We start from the raw sequence: 24,268 nt of genomic DNA on the forward strand, positions 1-24,268 counted from the left end.
GTTTACTTTGAAAGCTTATTACTAAATTGAGGCTTATTTAGTACTTGTGGCTTAGGATGGTGATGTGGCTCAATTGTTGTAAAATATTCTTAATTTGTGTATAAATTGCATATTGAGGACATGACATGTCATATGTTATTTAGACTTGAATTCTAGGACATGGTTTGTGTGGACTCAACCTTGCTTGTACATGGAATGTGGTAACTTGCATTTGATTTTGTATAAGTTTTGAACTTATTGATTTTGGAAAGCTTGTGAGGACATAATTTATGTGATGGTTAGGGTTTGGCTCTAGTACGTGGACAAGTGTCCTCTAAGTCATAAGTGCGCATTAGATGGTACCTTATGGGTCGTAATTACCCATAAATACTTGCTTAGTTTAGCGACCGCATGTCCCAGTCTTTCCACTATTTGATTTCACATTTAATTTCAAGTTGTTAATCATTGATTACTTGTAGCTTAAGAATTGATGCTTGCTTTGGATATTTGAATCCTATTTAGTATACTTGAACTTATATACTTACTCTGTAAGTTTAAATTTCATTTAGTATGTTTGTGCCGTGTATACTTGGTTTAGGCGCATCTCTTTTAGCTTAGTATACTTGTGTTCGTATACTTGATTTACGAGATTTCCATATAAAATGTATACTTGTGTAAATATGCTTAGACATTGCATGACTTGTCTAAATATAGTTTAGAATACTTGGCAATGTATGCTTGTATGTTGTATAACATGTTTTAACATTGTTTAGTATACTTGAACATGTATACTTGTATGTCGTTGTTCACTTTAAATTGCATGAGTAGCCTAGGATGCTCCCTGAGTCTCATTTTAACATAGACATTAGGTGGCATGAGCCCCCTTTGACATGTTTCACCTTAAGGTGATAATTTTGTACAATGCTAGGTCGATGCATGTTCATTTCCTACGAGTAGCTTTATGTTACTCACCCCGAAGTTACTGGGGATTTGTTTCAGGTACAAAGGCTTGGTTCGTGATGCTCATCATTCCTTGAATGACTTGTAGCTTTTAAGTTTCCATTTCATGCAAATGTTAGCATGAAATGTCATTTTGTAGTCTTATATGACAAAACTTATAATTTTGTTCTAAATATGTAAGGTATACATAAGTATACCTTTTATAATAACATGAGGCCAAGGGCCAAGCATGTTTATAATTGTACTTGTACTCCTTTGGCGCTAGATTTTGTCTAAAAATGTAATTTTCCCAACTTTGGAGGTTTGGCATGTCAAATTTTGTAAATGAATTGTAATAAGGCCATGGGCCATTGTAGCACGTCTAAAATGTCATTTTAATGTTTGCGTGTATGCTCACAATAGCACACAAGTGCATGGTTTTATGTTTGATTATGCCATGGGGGATTCCAATGAGACTTAGGAATTCTTTCGTCATTTGGTGTATAGCAGGCCTAATTTTTAGTTTTTCAACCTGTTTCGGTCGACCGGTGGCTTATTTCGGTCGACTGGTTCATCTTACAATTCAATTTGAATAGTATTTTGTCAATTCCAGTAGCCAATTTCATCTCGAGCCATAAACCGGTCGACCAGTTTGTCATTTCGGTCGACCGAAATGAAGGCTTATTCCTTTCTTTTTTCCTGGCTCACTTCGACCGACTGAAGCCCCATTTTGGCCAACCAAAATGGAGCTGCTTTGTAGGTTTTGTTTTGTTGTTGTTTCTTCAGACTTGTACCAATTGGTTTACTTCCACTCGACTTCATTAATCTTGTTTAGGCCATTTAATGGTATATGTGATCTAGTTTGAATGAGATCTTGTTCCCTTGGTTGTCATTGGTGCCACGGGGTTCCATTTGACCCTTTTCATTCTAGCCTTCGCTTCCAGTTATTTCCTTGAGTTCCGTGACTTCATAGAAGGTCACTCTAATGTCTTAGGGATGATTAATGTCTCTATAGACCTTGTTTCTGTTTTGCTTCCGCATTTTTGGATCCGGTTTGGTTCATCACAGGACACACACTGGATTAAAAAATCCAGGGTCGTCACAGGTGGTATCAGAGCTCCTAGGTTTGAAAACTTTAGGACAATGGGTTTTGGGTGCATATCATGTTTGTGTTGCCATGCTCTATGCGTTTTGTTGCTTCTTGATAACATGTTTACGTGTTTATGTGGATGTATGTTTAGAAGTTTACTTTAACTGTCTCAGCATGATATATGTGCTTGTTTGCTTTAGTACATTATATATGCCTGACTGTTTTAACACGCTTGTATGCTCAGCATGATGGTAATGCTTGTTTGCCGTAGCGTATTACATGTACTTGTTTTTCTTAGCATGATTGTGTGGTGCATACATTGACATGGCTTATGTGATTCCTTATTATTTGTTTAAGTATGTACCTTGTTGCTATGTTGCTTGGTAGTTGTTTATTTCTATGTTTTGCTTAGGCATTGCGGGTTGTCCCAATTTGGTTGGTAGAATTCAATGTTGGGGCATTGTCTCTTGGAGTCCGTTGTATCCCTTAGATACATTCTTGTCTTGCGGAGTTTCTTCCTTGGGTACGTAGGAGAAATTCATCTAATGTCAGGAACCTTCTTGTCTGTTTTATTGGTTTGGGTGTTTCAAGTCCTTAGTCTAACATTTGATGCGAATAAGGCTCACGTGAACGTAGAGTCGCAGTCCTTGTCTGGTGGGATGAGACGTGGGCTAGGTAGCCACTGTTTCATTTCCTTTTCCTTCGTAGCTTCACGACATAGTCGGGGAATGTCTGGGGTATTGGTATCATCTCTTGGAGTTTCGTGGTGACCTTGATATGGTAACGTCATTAAGGTCTTGTTTCTAGCATCATGGGATAATGAGTCGGAATGACTCGGGTCCTTCCTTGGGGATTGGCAATTTTATCTTCGTGAGCCTCAACGGTGAGAAAAGGCCAAGTGTAAGCTATTGAAGCTGCCACATTTCCAACTACTGCAAAGAAACTCTATAAATAGAGCACTTAGGCTTAACATATAAATCTTGTTCAACACACACAACAAACAACACCTTATCTTTTAATTACATTTCATTCATGTAATGCACCTTCAATATGTTTAATTCAAGTCCAGCACTTATCTTTCTTACTTTCCAGCACCTTACATTGAAGTCATGCACTTTCAATACTTCTTTTCATTCCACTAGCCATAGAGCAGTCCAGAAGTCATTTTTCAAGGCAAAAAGAACCTTCGAAGATGGTAATTCTAGTCCTTTGTATAGTTGCCTAATCCCTGCAATCTCTTACCGGATAATTGTTCAGATATACACTTTGGAACGACAGCAATTCCTGGCATGCCTGTAATTCACCCTCCTTTCCACAATTGGGAAGGACCACAGTTTTTAGGAGCCGAACATCTTGGCATGCCCGGCGGGACATCTTAATAGATTATTTAATGGCCGATGGAAAAAGGTAAGACAAGTCTATCTAAGACCCTGCCAAAATAGAAGAGATTCAAGTCATTGAACTTCCAGTGGAAAGTTCACGATTTGCACCTGATGAAAGAGATATAGTGGAAAAATTTGCTCAAACAATAGCAAATAGACCCATCATGGACAACATCCGCATGATGGCTAGGCAGTAAGATAAGTTTACGCAAGACCAAGCAAAAGTCACCCAAGACTTAGCTAGAGCTACTCAAGACCAATCAAAGGATGTTCTTTCTTAAGAGCGAAATCTAGTAGACTTAGCTAGAGTTACTCAAGACCAATCAAAGGATGTTCTTTCTCAAGAGCGAAATCTAGTAGAAATGGTGGACCAAATCTCTCGTAGGTTTGAGTCCATGTTGGAACGGTCCCTTAGAGGTTTGACTCAAGGTTTGGCCTCTCGGCCAAACAATTCTGAAGGGTCTTAACAGTCGGCTTTTCAAGCTAGCAGGCCAGCCACATTTGTTGAAGGCAGTTTATCTCAACAACATGCAGGTTTATTCCCTCCAACTTAGCAGCAGATGCAATCCCTTCCAATGGCACTAACTTACATTCCAGCTGCACTTGTGACTGCTCCAATGGCACAGATGACCATTCCACAATCAGCGTCCATGCTAGTTGCTCAGCAAGTCCAGAACCCTCCACCTTTGGCATTCCACAGCAGACTTAGCATGAGCAGCCTGGCCAACCATGGCCTTACTACATTCCTCAAACACAGTAGAATGTTCCACCTGTAAACATTCAGCCAGCCACACCTACTCCTCCAAGGCCACCCATAGTCATTCCTCTGGCGGTTGGGGGGCAACCTTTTTCAAGAGAGCCACTTCTTAACCAAGGAGGAAGGAACCTTGGCAGGGACAACTATGCAAATGCCAACCCACTGCTAATGGCGGGTGAAGGGCATCAAGTGGCCAATCAACCCCAAGGTTGGCCAGAAAACAACCTTCCACAGCCCATGGCACTTGATAAATGCTAATTTGTATAATTCCTTCAATAAGAATTTGGCCTGACTCGAAGGGGTGGAAGGCCAACCTACAGAAAGCCCTACCCAAAGTTCATTAATGAAGTTAAGTTTCCAAGGAATTTCAGAATTTCAGAGTTTGCAACATTCAATGGAGAGGGCGAACAGTCCATATCGGAACATATCAATCGTTTCACTGTCCAATGTGGAGAAGTAGCAGCCAATCCATGACTAAAAGTACGCTTGTTTCCAAATACACTGACTGGATATGCTTTCAAGTGGCATTCCAACTTGCCAGCCAACTCCATCCAGAGTTAGCAGCAATTTGAGGATTCATTCCATACTCAGTTCTATAGAACTGAGCCTGAAGTGTCCATAACAGACCTTTCCAGACTTCATCAGCTACCTCGAGAGTTGGTGATGAGGTTCCTTTCCAGATTCAGGAGGGCCAAGTACAAATGCAATTTGTCTTTGCCGCCAAAAGAATATGTAAAAATGGCTGTTAACGGTCTATAATTTGAACTTCAAAAGAAGTTTAAAGGAGTACAATTTTATGACTTGTTCAACTTGGACGGCAGAGTGGCTAAGTACGAAGAGCTCCTTCATGAGGAGTAAAACCGGAAAAGCTCTTCCAAAGGCACCTACTATCGTGATCCCAACTATGAGGTGTATACCACTGAAGTTGAAGGAGAATTCGAGGTGAATGTGGCTAAGCTCAATATAAAGAAGGCCTATACTTGTGAGGCTTTGGCAAAACCAAAATCAGCCACGGCTAACTTATAGGCTACCTCTTGTTCCAAGTGGAAGGGGATAGACCTTTCCAAGAGTTACTCTTTTGACATTTCTAAAGCTGAGCAAATTTTTTATTTGCTCATGACTGACAAACAACTGATCTTCATAGCAAGCCACAAGATGCCAACGGCCTCTGAAATGGCCGAGAAAGAGTGTTGCAAATTTCACAATTCGTAGAGGCATTCCATTGACAATTGTGTAATTTTCTGCAATATTGTGCAAAAGTCGATTAAAGATGGTAGGTTAAAGTTTTCAGAAAAGACAGAAGTTATGGGTGTTGATGGAAATCCTTTCCTCAAGGTCGTTGCAACAAATGTAACTTCTCTGGCCCGAGAACACCCTAAGAAAAATGTGGACTTGGTAGGCCAGGGGTCAATGGAAAACTGGAAATTCCTGAAGCTGTAACATCCATGGAGAAAACAGTGGCCGAGTTGGAAAAGCAACTCTAAGAGGCTCAAATAGCCTTAATCTAGCAAGGTTGTTACCCTAAGTGTAAAATTCAGAATGAAGGTTGCCTAGAGACTTTCCAAAAGAAAAGCAGAATGAGAAGCTCTCCAATGACGACCGAGGTCAGAAACAGAAGGTCCTTTGACTGGCTAACTTTCCAAAAGGTGGAAAATATAGTTACTGTAACCATTCTAGAGAAGGAAAGCCGGGCTTATACAAAAAGAAGGTCAGCAGCAAGGAAACCAAAATTTCTTTGGAGGAGCGTGAAAAGGAGTAGGGTTCCTTATGAGGCAAGTTTTCGTCCTTGCAGAAAGTAGGAAAGCAGCAGTTAGCAAGGCAGGAGCTCTAAAAATGATAGGCGTTCCAAGCCAAAATTGGCCTTAGAAGTATGGGTCAGAAAAGGGAATGAGCATCTCCGTCCAAGAATGGTTAAGCCTCCTACCTTGCAAAATGAAAGGTGGAAGAGGCTTGATCATCCTAAGTTTCTGTTCACGATGATTCTTATATGACTCGCAGATAAAAACGAAGGCAGCAAAAGAAAAGGGCTGACAGAAGAAAATTATAAAGAAAGACCATGGTTGGTCTAACTGGCCAAAGAAGATAACTAAACCATCAGACTTATCAGAACTTCCAGTTAAAGGAAAAGACAGAGATCCTAATGATTTGCTAGATCTTGTTTCAGAAGTTGGAAATTCCTTGATGGTAGACAACCCTCCTATAAAAGATGAAACAGATATGAAAATCACCAACAATTCCAGCAAAAAGATTTGTTTTGGTAGCTTTCCGGGTGAGTTAACTTGCAATACGGTAGTGGTTCTTCCTTTATTTTTTGAGCCACAGCCAAATCAACCAACTTCAATGGAAAGAGATGTAGTAGATACAAGTCCTCTCATGGAAACCCCTGGATAGTCTAGTTCCAGGCCATTCATAATGGAACCGAATAATGATATCCATATAGAAGAAGTTTTTGAGGATGAAGCTGAGCATCTTTAGAAATTAAAAAGCGTTGTAATTGAAGAAAACAACCCCATAACTCTAAAGAAGATTATCTTGGAAAAGACACCATATGGCATGACTCAACAACTCAAACATTTATATATCAAGGTACTGGTGGAAGGGAGACCCTTGGCAAGAGTTCTGGTAGATAACAGTTCAGTATTGAATATTGTTCCAGTTAATGTCATACGTATGCTTGGAAAGTCACCTAAAGACATCATTCTAATTGATGTATCCATCAGTGGATTCATGGGAGGAATAGTAAAGGCACAAGGCATTCTACTGTTGGAATTCATGGTGGAAGATAGAACTTCAATTACAGCCTTCTTCATCATTGAGTCCACAATGTCCTATAACTTGCTTTTAGGCCGCGAATGGATTCACCCAAACTTTTGTATTCCATCTGCACTCCATCGAATGCTGATATTTTGGGATGAAGATGAGGTAAAAGTGTGGAAGCTAATATCCAACCATTTGTGGCAAAGGTATACCATGCAGCTACTGAGTTATATAGCGAAGAATTTGTTCCAATCAGATTCATTAGAAAGGATAGCAAGGGCTGCCCAAGGAAGGCCACCATGAGGCAAACTCTCATAGAAGAGGATGTAGGGGAGTTTTTCTATGGAACACCAAAGCCAACAATTCAACCCAAGGCCGGTGTTCAGCGCTACATTTCAAACCAAAGTTTTTATGGAAGAAAAACCTAAAGAAGATATAATACTTAGCCAGGCGGTTAATTGTTGCCTTGCTAGGTTGAAAGCATATCTAGCCAAACTACGGCTAGAAAGGACTGCAGTTGCCAGTACTTCGTTTTTAACCAATGTCTTGGAGATTATAAAAGAAACTGAAGACAAGTTAGATGTTATCCAATTGACAGACTTGAAGGCAGCACCAATGAAGCTTGATGATCTTAAGGCTAAAGTGCAAAATCCCTTATTGGAAGTTAATCTTGGAACGAAGCAAGACCCACGGCCTACCTACATCAGTAGGCTTCTGGAACCAACCTTTAGAGAAGAACTGATTTCCTTACTTTACAAATATAAAGATTGTTTTGCATAGACGTATAAGGAAATGCCAGGACTTTCTAAAGAACTGATAGAGCATAAGTTGCCAATTAAGGAAGGGTTCAAGTCTTTTAAGCAACCTCTAAGAAGGATGTCCTAAGAATTTATTCTAAAGGTCAAAGAATATATAGAAAGGCTACACAAGGCTGGTTTTATAAGAACCGCCAGGTATGTTGACTGGATTTCAAACATAGTTCCAGTTATTAAGAAGAATGGCAAGCTAAGGGTATGTATGGATTTCCGGAACATAAATCTTGTAACTTTAAAAGATGAATACCCCATGCCTGTTGCTAATTAGTTGGTAGATTCCACTGCCAAGAATGAAATTCTTTCATTCATAGATGGACATTCTGGGTATAACCAGATTTATATTGCAGCGGAAGATATTGTTAAGATGGCCTTCAGATGTCCAGGATCCATTTGAACCTTTGAATGGGTTGTCATGCCATTTGGGTTGAAGAATGCCGGAGCAACATATCAAAGAGCCATGAATGCCATTTTTCATGATATGATTGGCAATTTTTTGGAAGTATACATTGATGATGTAGACATCAAATCCTCAACTAAGGTTCAACATCTCCATAATCTACAGATGACTTTTGAAAGAATGAGGCAGCATAAGTTAAAGATGAATCCCTTGAAGTGCACTTTTGGGGTTTCAACTGGAAACTTTCTGGGTTTCCTGGTCCACTAAAGAGGTATTAAGATAGACCAAAATAAAGCAAAGGTAATTATTGAAGCAAAACCACCGGCTACTAAAAAAGAACTACAAAGATTTCTTAGCCAGGTTGGATATTTAAGGAGGTTCATTACCAACCATGCTAGAAAAACTCATGTTTTTTCTCCCTTGGTGAAATTAAAAGGTGTTAAAGAATTTAAGTGGACAGAACAGCACCAGCAAGCCTTTGGACGGCTGAAAAACTACCTGGCCAACCCTCTAATGATGATGCCTCCAATCAAGAAGTAGTATTTAAAGATTATACTTATCGGCCGCTGATGAATCAATTAGAATCCTTCTAGCCCAAACAATGAATGGGGGAAAGAGTAGGCCATTTATTATTTAAGTAGGGTGCTCATTCCAGTGGAATATAGGTACACTTCGATTAAAAAGTTGTGACTTTCTTTATATTATGCGGCTATGAAGTTGAGAACCTACATATTGCTGATAGCCGTGTATATCATCTCTCAAATATATTTGATTAAGTATATGCTCTTGAGGCCTTTGATCACTAGACGTATTGGAAAGTGGTCATTAGCCTTAATGGAGTTTTCTTTCAAGTATATTCCACAAAAGGCAGTAAAATGAAGGGCGGTGGCAAAATTTCTAGCAGATCATCCTTCTACCAAGATAGATTCAGAAATATATAACAAGGTGGATAATCTCTACCTTGACTATATACCTTAGAATCTTATATTTGATGGATCAAGCACTTACAATGGAGGAGGATCTGGAATAGTCATCATTTCACCAAAAGGAAGAAAAATCACATTTTCTTTCTTCTTGGATTTCAAGTGTACAAACAACCAAGTTGAGTATGAGGCACTAATTATTGGACTGAAAATCCTGCTAGAGCTAAAGGTGGATAAGGTCCAGATTATTGAAGATTCCAACTTGATACTTAACCAACTTTTTGAAGAATATAGGTGTCTTAACTGGCATTTGAGGCCTTTCCACTCTTTAGCCATGGAATTACTATGCTAGTTTGATGATTTCTAACTCAAATATTGGCCAAGGCATTTGAACACGGAGGCTGATGATCTAGCATAATTAGCCTCTCGAGTAAAAGTCCCACTGGATGTAGAAAAGACCTTGATCACAATCAAAAGAAAGACTCTCCTTCTATAGAGTCACGGCATAAGATGGTAGGTCATTTCCAAGCTGACGAGCCAGAAAGAACTAGGCCTGCCAAGAAGACATAGGAGATTTTCAATGTTGATATAGATATATTAGACTTGGATGATTGGAGAACACCAATTATTTATTTCTTATAGGATCCTAGTGCCAGTGTGAACAATGGAGTCCAGCTTTTGGCACCATATTACATTTTGATTGATGGAGATCTCTATAAAAAGAGTAAAGAAGATGGACTCTTGCTAAGATGCCTTGGTAGGAACAAGTCCATGAGAGTAATGGCAAAATCACACCTTGGAATATGCAGAGCACATCAAGCTAGAATAAAGATGAAGTGGCTTCCTAAAAGGTACGGTTATTATTGGAAAGGCATATTAAAATATTGCATAGAGTTTGCAAAGACTTGTATTGCATGTCAAGAACATGGCCCGGTCCAAAGAGTTCTAGCTATGAACATGCAGCCGATAGTGAAAATATGGCCATTTAGAGGGTGGGCTTTGGACTTTATTGGAAAGTTAAGGCCACTATCTGCAGCTGGCCACACTCATATTGTGGTGGCAATAGATTACTTCACAAAGTGGGTGGAGGCTATTCCATTAAAGACCTATGAGCAGTCAACAGTGATTAATTTTATCAAGAAGCACATTATACATAGGTTTAGAATTCCAGAGACTCTCACCACTGACAGAGGCCTTTCCTTTATTGGAAACAAAGTTCTTTATTATTATGCTGAATATGGCGTCCAAGTGATCAGTTCTACTCCATATTTTACCCAAGCTAATGGACAGGCACAAGCTTCCAACAAAGTAATTCTCAACATCCTTGAAAAGATAATTGAGAATCATCCAAAGGAATGGCATCACCTACTTTATGAGGCCCTTTAGGTTTACAGGAATTCAAAAAGATCAAATACGAGCGTTACACTATATATGCTTACATATGGATATGATCTCGTTCTTCTAATGAAGATAACCATTAGGTCTACAAGATTGGCTTTCCAAAATAATTTAACTTCGGCAGATTACAACCATGCCATGTTTGTAGAATTGGAAGACCTTGATGAAGTCCATCTCAATGCCTTAGACCATGTTATTGCTCAAAAGAAGAAAGTCATGCGGGCATACGACAAGAAAGTAAGGGCAAAATCATTTGTTGAAGGAGATTTGGTATGGCAAGTCAAATTTTCACCTGGAGTCAAAAACAAGGAATATGGAAAATGGACTCCTAATTGGGATGGTCCTTACTTGGTGGAACGAGTCCTTGGAAAAGGGGCTTATAGATTGATGGACATAGATGGAGGATCCCACAAGTATCCTATGAATGATGTATACTTGAAAGAGTATCACCCTTCCATCTATGAAAACTAGAAATCCACAATCATTCAACCGGCCATATAGAGGGCTGGTCTTCCTTTCCAAGTAAAAAACTGGAAAGGATGTGTAATGGCCATACTTTGGCCATTCCAAGAAGGAAAAGCTAAGTACTTGGAAAAGTACATTAACTCAAGTTATGAAATAGGCTTAGTTGAATTTCCGAGATCAACAGATTTCCTAAGTATGGAGCATTTCATTGAGAAGAGGCTACATTACATAGTTCAGGTTCTATTCATACTGGAAATATTGAAAGTACCTGAGAAACTTTTTCTTATCCCTTTGTTTTATACAAAACATTCACTCCTTCTTCTAGTACTTCCACTTCTTCTTTTTCAATTTCTTTTTCTTCTTCTTCATGATAGCGAAATTCAAATCCCATGCCTTATCATCGAATTGTTCCACAAAGCATGGAATTTGGGGGGCATATGTTTACCCCATTATTTTTGGCTCAATGGAAAGGCGATATGTGACGAGTTCCAATGAGTTTGCCACACTGAATTGGTGCTTTAAATGTTTAAAAGAGGAAGCATAATATGGAATTACTGAAGATTAATTTTGTGTTATCCACCAATAAGGAGGAAGTATGTGGCGAGTTCCAATAGAACTTACCACACTAGATCGCAACTCTAACAAGTTATTATTGAAAGCTATATAATATTACGTAGTAATTGAAAGACAAGTGGGCTAGTACAATCCTACCATGTGGTTTTTCTATTTTAAAAGGAAAGATGTGAGTCATATTAGGACTTGACATCTTTAAATCAAGGGTCCACATATTCCTATTTGGTAAGAGGAATTATGACATGGAAATACTACCATAAAGGCAGCCTCAGGAAATTTCTAAAGACAAAGTCAACCAATTAGCTCTCAACATATGGCGAGTTCTGTGGAACTTACCACATTATATCAATTCTTTAGGGAATTGTTGTTGGATCAAGAATCGTATTTTCAAGTAAATGGATAATTTTCATTCTGACAAGACCAAGAGTTGACTAAGCCGGAAGAAGGAAAATGATGAGCACTGAAAAGTGCGTATTTAAACTCCTTAAGCTTAGGCATTCTAGTACCTTTATCTATCTTACTTTACCGTTTTAAATTGATTTCGTATTATTTCTATTTTCAGGCACTTATCCCGAAAATAAACTAACTCAGCCAAATAAGAGCTTAATTGAAGCAATTCTGAGATTAAACAAATAAATGAGCAAAGTGGAGGAAGAAAGAAGCAAAATGAAGCAAAGCAGCAAGTTCGATTGATCCAAGTCCAAGGTTCGATCGATCGAATATTGATCGATCTCAGCACTTCAAGATAGATCCAGGCCTTGACCCAAAAGCACTTAAGTCCAAAAGTTCGATCGATCCAACATCATTCTTCGATCGATCGAACACATTTGTCCTTATCCAAATGATTGATCCTATCCACAGCTGTACCACCTACTAACCACTTTTGTCCTTTTCCCATAAATATCTCGAATTTGTCTTTTTCCAAAAAACTCAGCTAGTTAGATCGATCCAGCCTCAGTTTAATTGATCTCAGCCAGTTCGATCGATCCAAGTTCAAAGTTCGATCGATCGAACTTCCTCCAAGTGCAAAAAGTTAAAATTCCAGCTCATTGAAAGTTGTCCTTTATCCAATCATTGGAGAATATTGTGTGCACGACCCCAGCTCATTTTGAGTGTCATTTTGACCTACTTATATAAGGATAAGGATTGCTTTTACAAAGGGGGGCCAATTTAATATTTCATATCATCTTTTGGAGAAGAAGCTTAGAGGAGGAGGAGGCTAGAGACACCATTGGAGACTCTTCATCAACAAGGAGCAAACTTCTTCCATGGAGTTAGCCCTTGAGGGTTGGAGCATTATCACCATGAGTGGCTAGACATCCTCTTGGGGCTAGAGTTAGCCCCAAACATGTTTTCTATATCTTAATCTTGTGTATTATTGAGGGATTAGTGTTGTAATTGATGTTTTGACACTTTGATATATATAGATCTTGTTTATTCAATGATTTATGTAGTTTAATGCTTCCAATTGATCATTTCATTCTAATCCATATATCTATGTATGCTAGAATTGATGTTCATATGCTTGTCTCTAGATTTTGTGTTATTAATGCATGTCTATGTGTATTTATGTTATAGATTTGGAGATTGTCAAAACATAGTGCTTAAAGCAATGCTTTTGTGATTCTCTTGATGGTTCATGCTTATCTCTTGATGGATTATGCCTCTCCCTTAGTTTATTTTCATGTTAGTAGTGTAGATGTAGTGTAGTTGTAGTGTAGTGTTAAATGGGAGGACAATCTATGCTTGTTGTTTGATGATCCAAGCTTTTGAATACAAGTAGCATATATCTCTATCCTTGTGTTGTATTTGGATTGTGAGCTTAATAAAAGGATTAATGACTTATTTTGATTTATTGTGCCTTTCACATGTTGTTTAGACAATATATGCTTCATTGCTTAGATATATTGTGCCTTTTACATGATGTTTAGACAATACATGCTTAATTAGTCATCATTTCTTGTTGAATCAACCAAATACACACACACACCAATATTGCAACACACTTTTTGCCCTCATTAATCACTTGTCAACGATATAGAAATGCATTGCTTGGTGGTGATCTCTAAACCCCAAGACTCTTCTCTCTCTTACTTACTCTTCATTACATTCAATTACTTAGTTTAATTTAGTTGCTCTCTAATCTAATCAACCAACCAATCAATTGTTTGATCACTCGACCTACTAACCCTAATAGCGATTCCACAATTAACTCCTACTCGCCCTAGCTATATTTATAGTGAAAGGTAGTAGTGGCTTCTATAAATGTAAAACTCTTAGCCCTCGCCTTAATGCACACTCTTAAGCTTATGGTAGGACAACGACCAGAAAACGTGGGGTGGATTTTCTCCTAAATTTAAAGAGGTCCCAACAGCTATTTTTAATTAATTCAATGACGTGGCTAAAAGGGGGAAGTTGGTTGATAGCAAAATATATTTCTGGATATACATGTGTGTGTGTGTGTGTGTGTGTGTGTGTACAAATATATATATGTATATTATAATATTACCCACGATGGAGAGGTTACTAAAATCAAGGAGTTCATGGCGCCATAAACTCCAAACTCAGAAAGAAAGTCTTAAGAAAGGGAATTACCAAAAATCCAAGGACGTGGTCTGCAGAAGAAAAGGGATGTGGAATGATTTATATTTATAAATATATATATATATATATTTATAAATATAAATCATTCCACATCCCTTTTCTTCTGCAGACCACGTCCTTGGATTTTTGGTAATTCCCTTTCTTAAGACTTTCTTTCTGAGTTTGGAGTTTATGGTGCATGTGTGTGTGTGTGTGTGTGTGTGTGTGTATTTATGTCAGATTCAGCCTACGATGCGGAAGTTGCTGAAATCCAGGGGCCACGACGCCATGAAACAAAGACCAGAAAGGAAAGTTGAACTAGAAGGAAGTTACACAAAGTTGAGGAGAACATTGTCTACAAATAACTTCTATATAGATGCATGATGTATATAGAATTATATCAAAAGAAGGATTTTCAGAAGGGAAAAATTATAAAAGACGTGGGCTACTTGACCAATATACTTCAGTTGAAAGTGGCAATGTTTCATGCCATTATTGCCACTAACTTAGGAAGCTGTCGAAAATTGTGGATGACAAAGGTTAAGTTAATAAAATCGTGTCCAAAATAAAGGAGAAGACCACTTATGAGGGAGAAGACTAAGGATGACATGGGACACGTGGCAAGATCCGGACCTTCCAGGTGGAAGTTCTCAACTGCTGCATTTCCATCTGGGCAGTTCCAAAACGTGGGAGAAGGCTTACAAACATGTATACAACTGCCAAGACCACTATTTATTAGTTGTAGATCATGGGAGAATATGGTTTTACACTTGGCAGCATTAAAAGAAGGCTGAAAGATAATGGGACACTCATTAGTCTGAGGAAAGGCCAAGTGTAAGCTACTAAAACTGCCACATTTCCAACTGCTGCAAAGAAAATCTATAAATAGAGCACTTAGGCTTAACATACAAATCATGTTCAACACACATAACAAACAACACCTCATCTTTCAATTACATTTCATGTCTCTTTACACTCATGTAATACACCTTTAATATATTTAATTCAAGTCCTGCACTTATCTTTCTTACTTTCCAGCACCTTATATTGAAGTCCTGCACTTTCAATACTGTTTTTCATTCCACTAGCCATAGAGTAGTCCAGAAGTCCTTTTTTAAGGCAAAAAGAACTTCCGAAGGTGGTAACTCTAGTTTTTTGTATAGTCGTCTGATCCTTGTAATCTCCTATTGGATAATTGTTTGGATATCCACTTTGGAATGGCAGCAGTTCCTGGCATGCTTGCAATTCACCCTCATTTCCACACTTGGGAAGGACCACGGTTTTTAGGAGCTGAACAGATACAATTTGAACATTGTATTTTTTAAATGATTCGTCTCACCACATTAATGGACTTTGACAAACCGATAGGTTAGGCTTGTATTAAACATCTTAAAAGATCAGATCACTTAGATATATAATGTGATGACCCTGTGGGCGGGTGTAAGACACGGACAGGCTACCACACTAGCGAGCTACGGGTGCACAATCCCATATCACCTGGAAAAGAAAAAGGTAAAGTGTTTTTATGTAGGTATGTCACTCCAATTGATATGAGACCTTTTAAGGTAAAGCCCAAGAGCAAAACCGTGCGGGCTCAGGCCTAAAGCGGACAATATCATACTATATGGTGAAGTAGGTCGTTACAAATGGTATCAAAGCTTGACCCAGCCAGAAGTATGCCGACGGGGACATCGAGCCTCCAAGGGGGTGGATTGTGATGACCCTATGGGCGGGTATGCCGTGGGCAGGTGCAAGACACTAACAAGCTACCACACTAGCGAGCTACGCATGCACAATTCCACATCGCCTTGGAAAGGAAAAGGTGAAGTGCTTATATGTAGGTGTGTCACTCCAATTGGTATGAGGCTTTTTGGGGTAAAGCCCAAGAGCAAAACCATGCGAGCTCAGGCCCAAAGCGGACAATATCATACCATGTGGTGGAGTGGATCATTACATATAGTTTGTAGTGTAATGCATTAAAAGGGTCTAAAAATAGATGTGTGCAAGCATTGCCTCACTAAGCCGCTCAAACCATACTATGAGATAGAGGGAATAATTAATATTATTATATGCATAAATTCAACTAATAAAAGGTTGAGAATTGTTGTTTCTGTAGAAGCATGGTGTGTGTCAGTGATAGTATTTGTCAACATATATAAATATGGATTTATGAAATTAGAATAAACAGTTTTGCCTAAGATTTTTCATTCAACATTCAATAAATTTTTCATTCAAATAGATTGGAACTCAAATGAAATGAAAAAGTATTTGCAATAAGGATTTGAAATTGACCAAAAAACCTAAGTGACTTTTAGTTAGTTTATGTGGTCTTTAAATTATACCGGTGGAAATTATGAATAAAGAATAGAACATCATCCATACTTGGGAAGATTAGAATATTATATGTGATAATGAGACGTAAAAGATTGCTTGGTTTTGTACTAAAAAAATAGTTTTTAAAAATTTTAAAAATATAATGCAATTTATAGAGAATTATAAAAGGTGATTATTTAAAAACATATATATATATATATTCCTAAAACTAAGTTTTTAGAAAATAATTTTTAAATATTGTCTACCAAGTAAGATTTAAGAGCCTAAAAAAAAGGATAAATTATAGAATCTTCTACATGTCAAATATGTAGGTATACCCTCCAACACAACTAATGGGCATTTTTATCTTCTTATACCCTCTCTGTTTCTCTCTCTCTCTCTCTCTCTCTCTCAATTACCACTATATGATACCAAAACTTATTTATGGGGTAATGTTTTGGCACATGTGACACCAACTAATGGTTTTTCTAATAATCTTAGGTTGCTTTAAATAACAAAAAACATTTTTTTTATTTTTTTGTTGTCTACTTTTAAAAAGACAAAATAAAAACAAAAATTATGTTTAATAATAAATTTTTAATTTTCGATAATAGAAATTATTTTTCATTTCTATAAAGAAAAGATGAAACATAAAAGGTATTTCATATGTTTTCGACACTGTAACACTAAAACATTTTCATTACTATTATTAGATAAACACTGTTCAATTAAAACAAAATCCATGTTATTCGTGTTATTCGTGTTATATACTAGTATTACAAAATAAATACTAATAAAAAATTATATATTTAATATATAATATATTCCGCCACCACCACCACCTTCCACCGTCATCACCTTCCACCACCTTCTACCACCACTGCCGCCTTCCACCACCACTGCCGCCATCGCCTTCCACCACCACCACAGCCTTCCACAATCACCACTACCTTCCACCACCGCCACCTCCACTGCATTCCACCACCACCTCAGTCACCTCCATTGGCTTCCACCATCGCCACCTACACCACTATCTTTTTCCATCACCACAAACACTCTTGCCACCGCGTTCCACCACTTCTGCCTTTCACCAACACCGCCACTATAATGACCCGGTCATTTTTCTCCTTTTCATTTTTCTTAAATTTTACGGATAAATTTTTTCGTTTAATTTTCTTTTCTGAGTTCTGTTTCTTGTCACTGGGTGTCATCTCTAGTGCTTAGAAATGGTTTCCGAGACTCTTTCGTTTGAGTTAACAACTTCCTTTAAGGACCGAGTCATTTTCACATTTTCACTTTTTGGACACTATTCACTTTTTGGCACAACCTCACTTTTCATGCTCGAAGTTAGTTTTTGACTTCACGTATCTTCGCTTTATGTGCTTTCCATGAAGTACATATCCTTACTTTTGTAGAAAAGTACTTTGGTTGCTCCCGGTATTCATAGGGGCATAGATATAAAGATTCTTCAGAAACAATCCTGTTTCTTTAGGTATTTTTCGTAAATATCTTTTGAAGATATTTTATTTTAGGGGTTTTTAAGAAAATATTTTTAGAAGATATTTTGTTTCTGGGTCATTTTTACAGTTATCCTTTCTTGGGGGCCCATTGTGCAATTAACGAAAGTTATTACAAAATACCTTATTTTGAGCCTGGATCCTTGCAGGGATTCATTTTCACACTTCATCGAGTTGTGTACTCTTAGAATTTCCTCTCAATCGTTTTCCCAAGTTTTAGGGATTTCAGACCCTAGTTGCCACCGAACTTGTTCAAGGCATATCTCTCTGCACAGGACTCGATTTTTGACGTCGTTTCTTCCGTTATTCATATTTTTCCATTTTGGTTCTTTTCATTCATGACGTTTTATCTTTTGAGCGCGTTTGCGCAAATTCCACTTTTTTGGACCCGGTAGGACCCGTTCGAGACATTTTTAGGGTTTTACTATAAATAGAATGTCTTAAAGTGAAAAATCACTTTTTTTCTCTTCTTTCTCCCTCTCTTGGCCGGCCATCCATGGCAGCCTTGGGCTGCCACCCTTCTCTCTTCTTTTCCGGCCACTTCCCTTTGGTATTTTGCTTCGAGCCTTAACGTTTATCGTAGGCCTTGACGTGCTCTACCTTTCTCCCTTATTAGAATTCATTTTCTGACCATTTTTTAGTTCGGATTCGAGTTTGAGTTTAGATTTTCATGGTGCCTTAAAGGTTAAAGTTGTTCCTCTTGTTGTCCCCAACATAACCTAGGAGTATCGTCGAATTCGGAGCACTTTTCTTTCGGTGGGGATTTGAGATTTCATCTCAGATTGAGGTAGATGATGTCTTAGGTTTTTATCTTAGTTATATTGAGTGTATTCCATGCTTACACAACTTAATCACATATCTTTGTATTAAATCTAGAAACTTTTATTTATTTATTTTCTTGTATGAGATTTGATTCTCCCAGTTGGTTATAACTTGGTTTAAACTTATGACATGATATTATATTATACCTTGATATATTCATTGACATATTAAATTGAGAGCATATGGACAAGTATTGAAACTTTTATTTAATTATTTTCTTGAATGAAAATTTAATTCATGTGGTTATATCTTGCTTGAAATCAATATGTGATGTCATATTATATTAGGCCCTAGCATACTCTTCAATATATGTAAATTTGAGAGTATTCAGAGATATTTCAAAATCTAGAGATAATTAATTTATTAAATTAATTAATTTATTCCATGTGTACTATTCACTTCGTTGGAATTCTGACTTGACATTGTTGATAAGCATGCCATGTTCTTTCACATATATTAAATCGAGAATATTTGACTAGGTTTTGAAACCTTTCATTTTATTATTTTCTTGTATTAAGGTGTAATACTCATGGTCGTATCTTGCATGGAAACTACTTGTGTCATGCTATTAAATTAAGTCTTGGCATGTGTTATAACATACTTTAATTTGACAGCATTTGGATGAGTTTCAAAATCTAGAGATTTTAATTAAATGAACTAATTAAAATCTATTCAATGGTTTCATGGACTTGATTAAGTTTCTAACTTGGTTTTCATGATTTCCTTGACAAGTTCTTTCACGTATATCAAACAGAGAATAATCGGATAAGTTTTGAGACTTATATTTAAGGGAAAATTACATATAAATGGAGTCAAAGTTCCATATTTACTTAGAGACTGAGTCAAAGTTCCATATTTCTCTAAAATGAATTGCTAAGGTGGCACATGATTTTTTACTGTTTAAAAAATTGTGGTGCCTAAAATGCCCTTCCCTAATAAAAAAGTAGTACCTTCAGTTCAAAAAAGTAGTACTTCAGTTCAAAAAAGTAGTACCTTCGGAGAAAAAGTAGTACATTCGCGGGTGTTTAAAAAATATGGTACCTGAACGCCAAAAAGTAGTACCTTCAGGTCAAAAAAGTAGTACCTTCGAAGAAAAAGTAGTACCTTCGCGGAAGGGTATTTTAGGCACCACAATTTCTAAACAGTAAAAAACCATGTGCCACCTCAGCAATCCATTTTAGAGAAATATGGAACTTTGACTCAGCCTCTAAGTAAATATGGAACTTTGACTCCATTTATATGTAATTTTCCCTATATTTAATTATTTCCTTTGTATGGAATTTAATTCACATGGTTGTATCTTGTATGGAATGAACTTGTAACTTGATATTAAACTTGTCCTTGACATGATCCTTGACATATCTTATTTGTAAAATATTTAGAGTTGCCTTGTAGTCTTAAGAATTTAATCCTTTAAGTTGATTAAATTCCCTTTTATGTATCCATCGAGTTAATTATGCTTTGATATTGAATTCTTGTCAAACTTATGATTTGGGACTTGTTATATGATCATATGGTAGTATTCCGTGAGTTGAAGTTGTGACTTAACTTACTAGTGTACACATTTACTCATATGACATTTAATATGTCATCGTAGTTTAAATGCCTAAGGCATACCTTGTGTGACCTCCATGACTTGTTGTGCATGGTACTTGGCTAAGTGCATCGAATATATATATTATATCTTGATTTTCACGACTTGTTGATTTTGGAAATTGGGATATCAATCAAGAATTGACATGGGTAGGATTTGGTTATAGTACAGGAAATAGAGAGCTCCCTACATTATAGTGCACACTAGGGGAAGGTACCCATGGGTTAATAGCCCTAAAGTGATCCCGAAAGTATGGTTTTAATCCGGGCGATATCCGAGTATCCACATTGTTTGATTTCACTCCTTAAATTTCAAGTATTGTATTCCTTGAAGATTTAAAACCTTTTCGTGTTGTATGGAATATTTCAACCTTGTTTCATTGCATAGATTTTATGCTTCATCTTTGATTTCACTCCTTAAATTTCAAGTGTAGTATTCCTTGAAGATTTAAGACCTTTTTGTGTTATATGGAATATTCCATCCTTATTTAGTTACATAGATATTATGCATTATCCTTGATTTCACGTATAGTTCTTTTCGTGTTATTGATTTCATCCTTAAGTTTCAAGTGTTATCCCTTGAAGACTTAAGACCCTTTTCATGTCATTGATTTCGCTCTTTAAATTTCAAGTGTTGCATTCCTTAAAGATTTAAAACCTTCTCGTGTTATATGAAATGATCCGACTTGCTTAAATTACATAAACATCATGCTTTATCCTTGATTTTACTCTTTAAATTTCATGTAGTATTTCTTGAAAATTTAAACCTTGTCGTCTTATATGGAGTATTCCTACCTTGTTTAATTGCATAGACATTATGCTTGCTTCTTGTATTTATATCTCATTTAGCATACTTGAAACTGTCCACTTACTTCTTGTATCTAGATTCCATTTAGTATACTCGTGTCTCATATACTTGCCTTGTGTGTTTCTGATCCCATTTAGTATACCTGTGTTTTATATATTTACCTCGCATGTTTTCATCTTCATTTAGTACACTTATAATCAGTATGCTTGCATGTCGTGTACCTCATTTCAACTGCTTATGTAACTGAGGATGATCCCTGAGTCTCACTTTAACATAAACGTTAGGTGGCATGAGCCCCTTTAACATGTTTCACCTTAAGGTGATAATATTGTAACATGTTAGGTCTATGCATGCTCATATCCTACGAGTAGCTTCAAGTTACTCTCCCCAAAGTTACCGGGGACATTTTTTAGGTACGAAGACTTGGTTCATGATGCTCATCATTCTTGGAATGACTCGTACCTTTTAACCTTCCATTTCATGCAAATGTTAGCATGAAGTGTCATTTTATAGCTTTATATATCAAAACTTGTATCTTTGATTCCATATATGTAATGTGTACATAAGTGCACGTTTTGTAATGTATTTGACATGTATGAGATGAAGCCGGAGGCCAATGACACGTATCTCGTATCCTATGTAACTTTTAACTTCATGAAATATTATGAAAATATTGAAATATCACAAGTTATTATTTCACCATGGTTGCATCAGGTGTGGGAATTCCATTTTTATTCTTTCATAGGGTCTCATTAATCATGTATGAAGTGTGGCCAAGGACAAACGGTCATTTAAAACCATTTTATAAATTTTGGATTTCAAAATTTCCATTTCAAGTTCATTTTCGCCTTTTTAGCTGTCGAGGGGGTCAGATTTTGAATCGGCCATTTTCGGGAGCCGCGGACCTCTCCCGTGTGCTTAAAATCACTATTTACGTTTGTGTGCATGATCATTTTCATGAAAAACTCCTTCCTTGGTGAAATGAGCTTTCTATAGACTCATTTCACATTTTTCTTGCATACTTTGGCTTAAGAGCATTTTGGGGATTTCCTTCAGGAAATAAATTTCGATTTTGACTCCGTCACATAGAAAATATGATTTTAGGGGGAGTTTCTTCACGGCATTTTTCCAAAAAATGTCATCTTGGTCTTGAAAACCCGCGTCGGTTTCATTTTTCTGGTTTTTCTGCATTTTTACTGTTTTTGGTTCAGATGGGGGCTGAACCAGTTCAAGGTGTGATTTTTGGTTCAATGTGGCTCTCTGCCAATGTTGAATTGGTTCAGGAAAAGCTGAACCGGTTCAAGTCCTCCAGAACCCTTTTTGCAGGTTGAGCTTTGGTCTTCCAACTTTGAACTGTCGTATCTTTTTTGTTTTAACCCCAAATTGGTCCGTTCTGGAGTCTGAACTGACTTTGTCGAAGTAAGCTTTCCAATGGTACCAATTTCAATTTTAGATTCTTCTCCTAGCTCGAGATATCCTTGTTTTAGTGAGAGGCTATCAGATTTAGTTCAAACAAGGATATGGCTCATTTAGGATTTCTGTTCCTTTGGCCTTGGGACTTCATGTGAAGTTACCAAAGGATTTTTTTGGATGTTTTTGACCTCATTTGACTTGTTGGAATTTAAATTCCTTCCTCTTAGGGTAAAATGACCATTTTACCCTTGGTCCTTCTGTTGGTAGGGTTTTGATACCCTTGTCTTCGTTTTGCTTCCATTGAGCCTCGAAACTCTTCGAAAAGCCATTCTTGTGTCTTAGGGATGACGTATATCCCTAAGGACTTGTCTTTGTTTTGCTTACACATTCTTGGATCCTTTTCGGGTCATCACAGACACACTGGGTTGAAAAATCCAGGGTCGTCACAGGTGGTATCAGAGTATCTAGGTTCGAATACCTTGGACGACGGGTTTTGGGTGCGTATCATACTCACGTTGTTTTGATTTGATATGTCATTTGTATCTTGATAACATGTCTTGTTCGATAACATGTCTTGTATAATAATATGTTCACATGCTCAGGTGTTTTGAGACATCTATTATTTGTTAAGCATGCTTTATGTGTATATATGCTTCCTGATAACATGGTTTGGGTTGCTATCATGTCCTCGTGTGACATCACGTTTGTTTGCTTATGTGGCAACTTGTTTAGAAGCCTACCTTGACTGTCTTAGCATATGATATATGCTTGTTTACCTTAGCACATGGTATATACTTGTTATCTTAGCATGTAGTATATGCTCGTCTATTTAAGTACATTGTATATGTTTGTTCGTCTTGACATGATTATGTGCAGCATATCATCGTGTTTTACGTTCTTCTCCTGTATACACTGACATGTCTTACGTGATTTTTGCTATTTGTGTGAGTAGATAGTCCGTTGTTATATTGTATGCTAGCTGTTTACTTTTATGTCTGCTTTTGACGTTGTATCTCAGGGTCTGTCGTATCCCTTGGATGCGTTATTTTTTCATGAAGTTTCTTCCTTGGATAGGAGAAATTCATCCTGTAGGGACCCATGTTGGGAACCTTCCTGCCTATTTTCTTGGTTGGGTGTTTCAGGACCTTAGTCTGATGGTTGATGCGAGTAAGGCTCATGTGAGCATAGAATCGTAATCCTTGTCTAGTGGAGTGAGAAGCGGGCCAATGAGACACCGTTTCATTCCTTTTCCTTCATGGCTTCACGACGTGGTCAGGGAACGTTAAGAGTGTTTTGCAATGTAAGAACTGCTGGTTCTACTTGCACTGAGGATCTAAGGCTTTAAGTGCAGCGGTGCCTATGATATTGTTGTCAGAGTTTTGGGATTGGCCAAGATGGTCTGGCCGGACATCATTGGATCATACCCCACTCTCACAAATGCCTGGTTTCTGTAGTGCTTTTGGTAATGATCGTTTCCGACATTGATGTCATTCATATCAATAGGTTTTTCAGAGTTAACCTGGTTCGGGGCAGGTTATGAACTAGTGCTTTATATTGTAATGCTACCAAACCAAGTTATGTATTGTGGGCGGGTGCTAGTTGCCGTCGATGCTACCTTACTGACGAGTAAGTATAGGCGAGCGCTAGGCACTGTCATTGCCACCACACATTTGAGTACGTTGTGGGAGGGTTCTGGTCGCTGCTCATTCTACCTTGTCTCTCTCTTATTTTGTCATGTTTCAAT

Source organism: Cornus florida, unplaced genomic scaffold (genome assembly GCF_030987335.1).
Source record: "Cornus florida cultivar Cherokee Brave unplaced genomic scaffold, ASM3098733v1 CherokeeBrave_3.0.0_Hap2_Chr04, whole genome shotgun sequence".
NCBI classification, from domain to species: Eukaryota; Viridiplantae; Streptophyta; class Magnoliopsida; order Cornales; family Cornaceae; genus Cornus; species Cornus florida.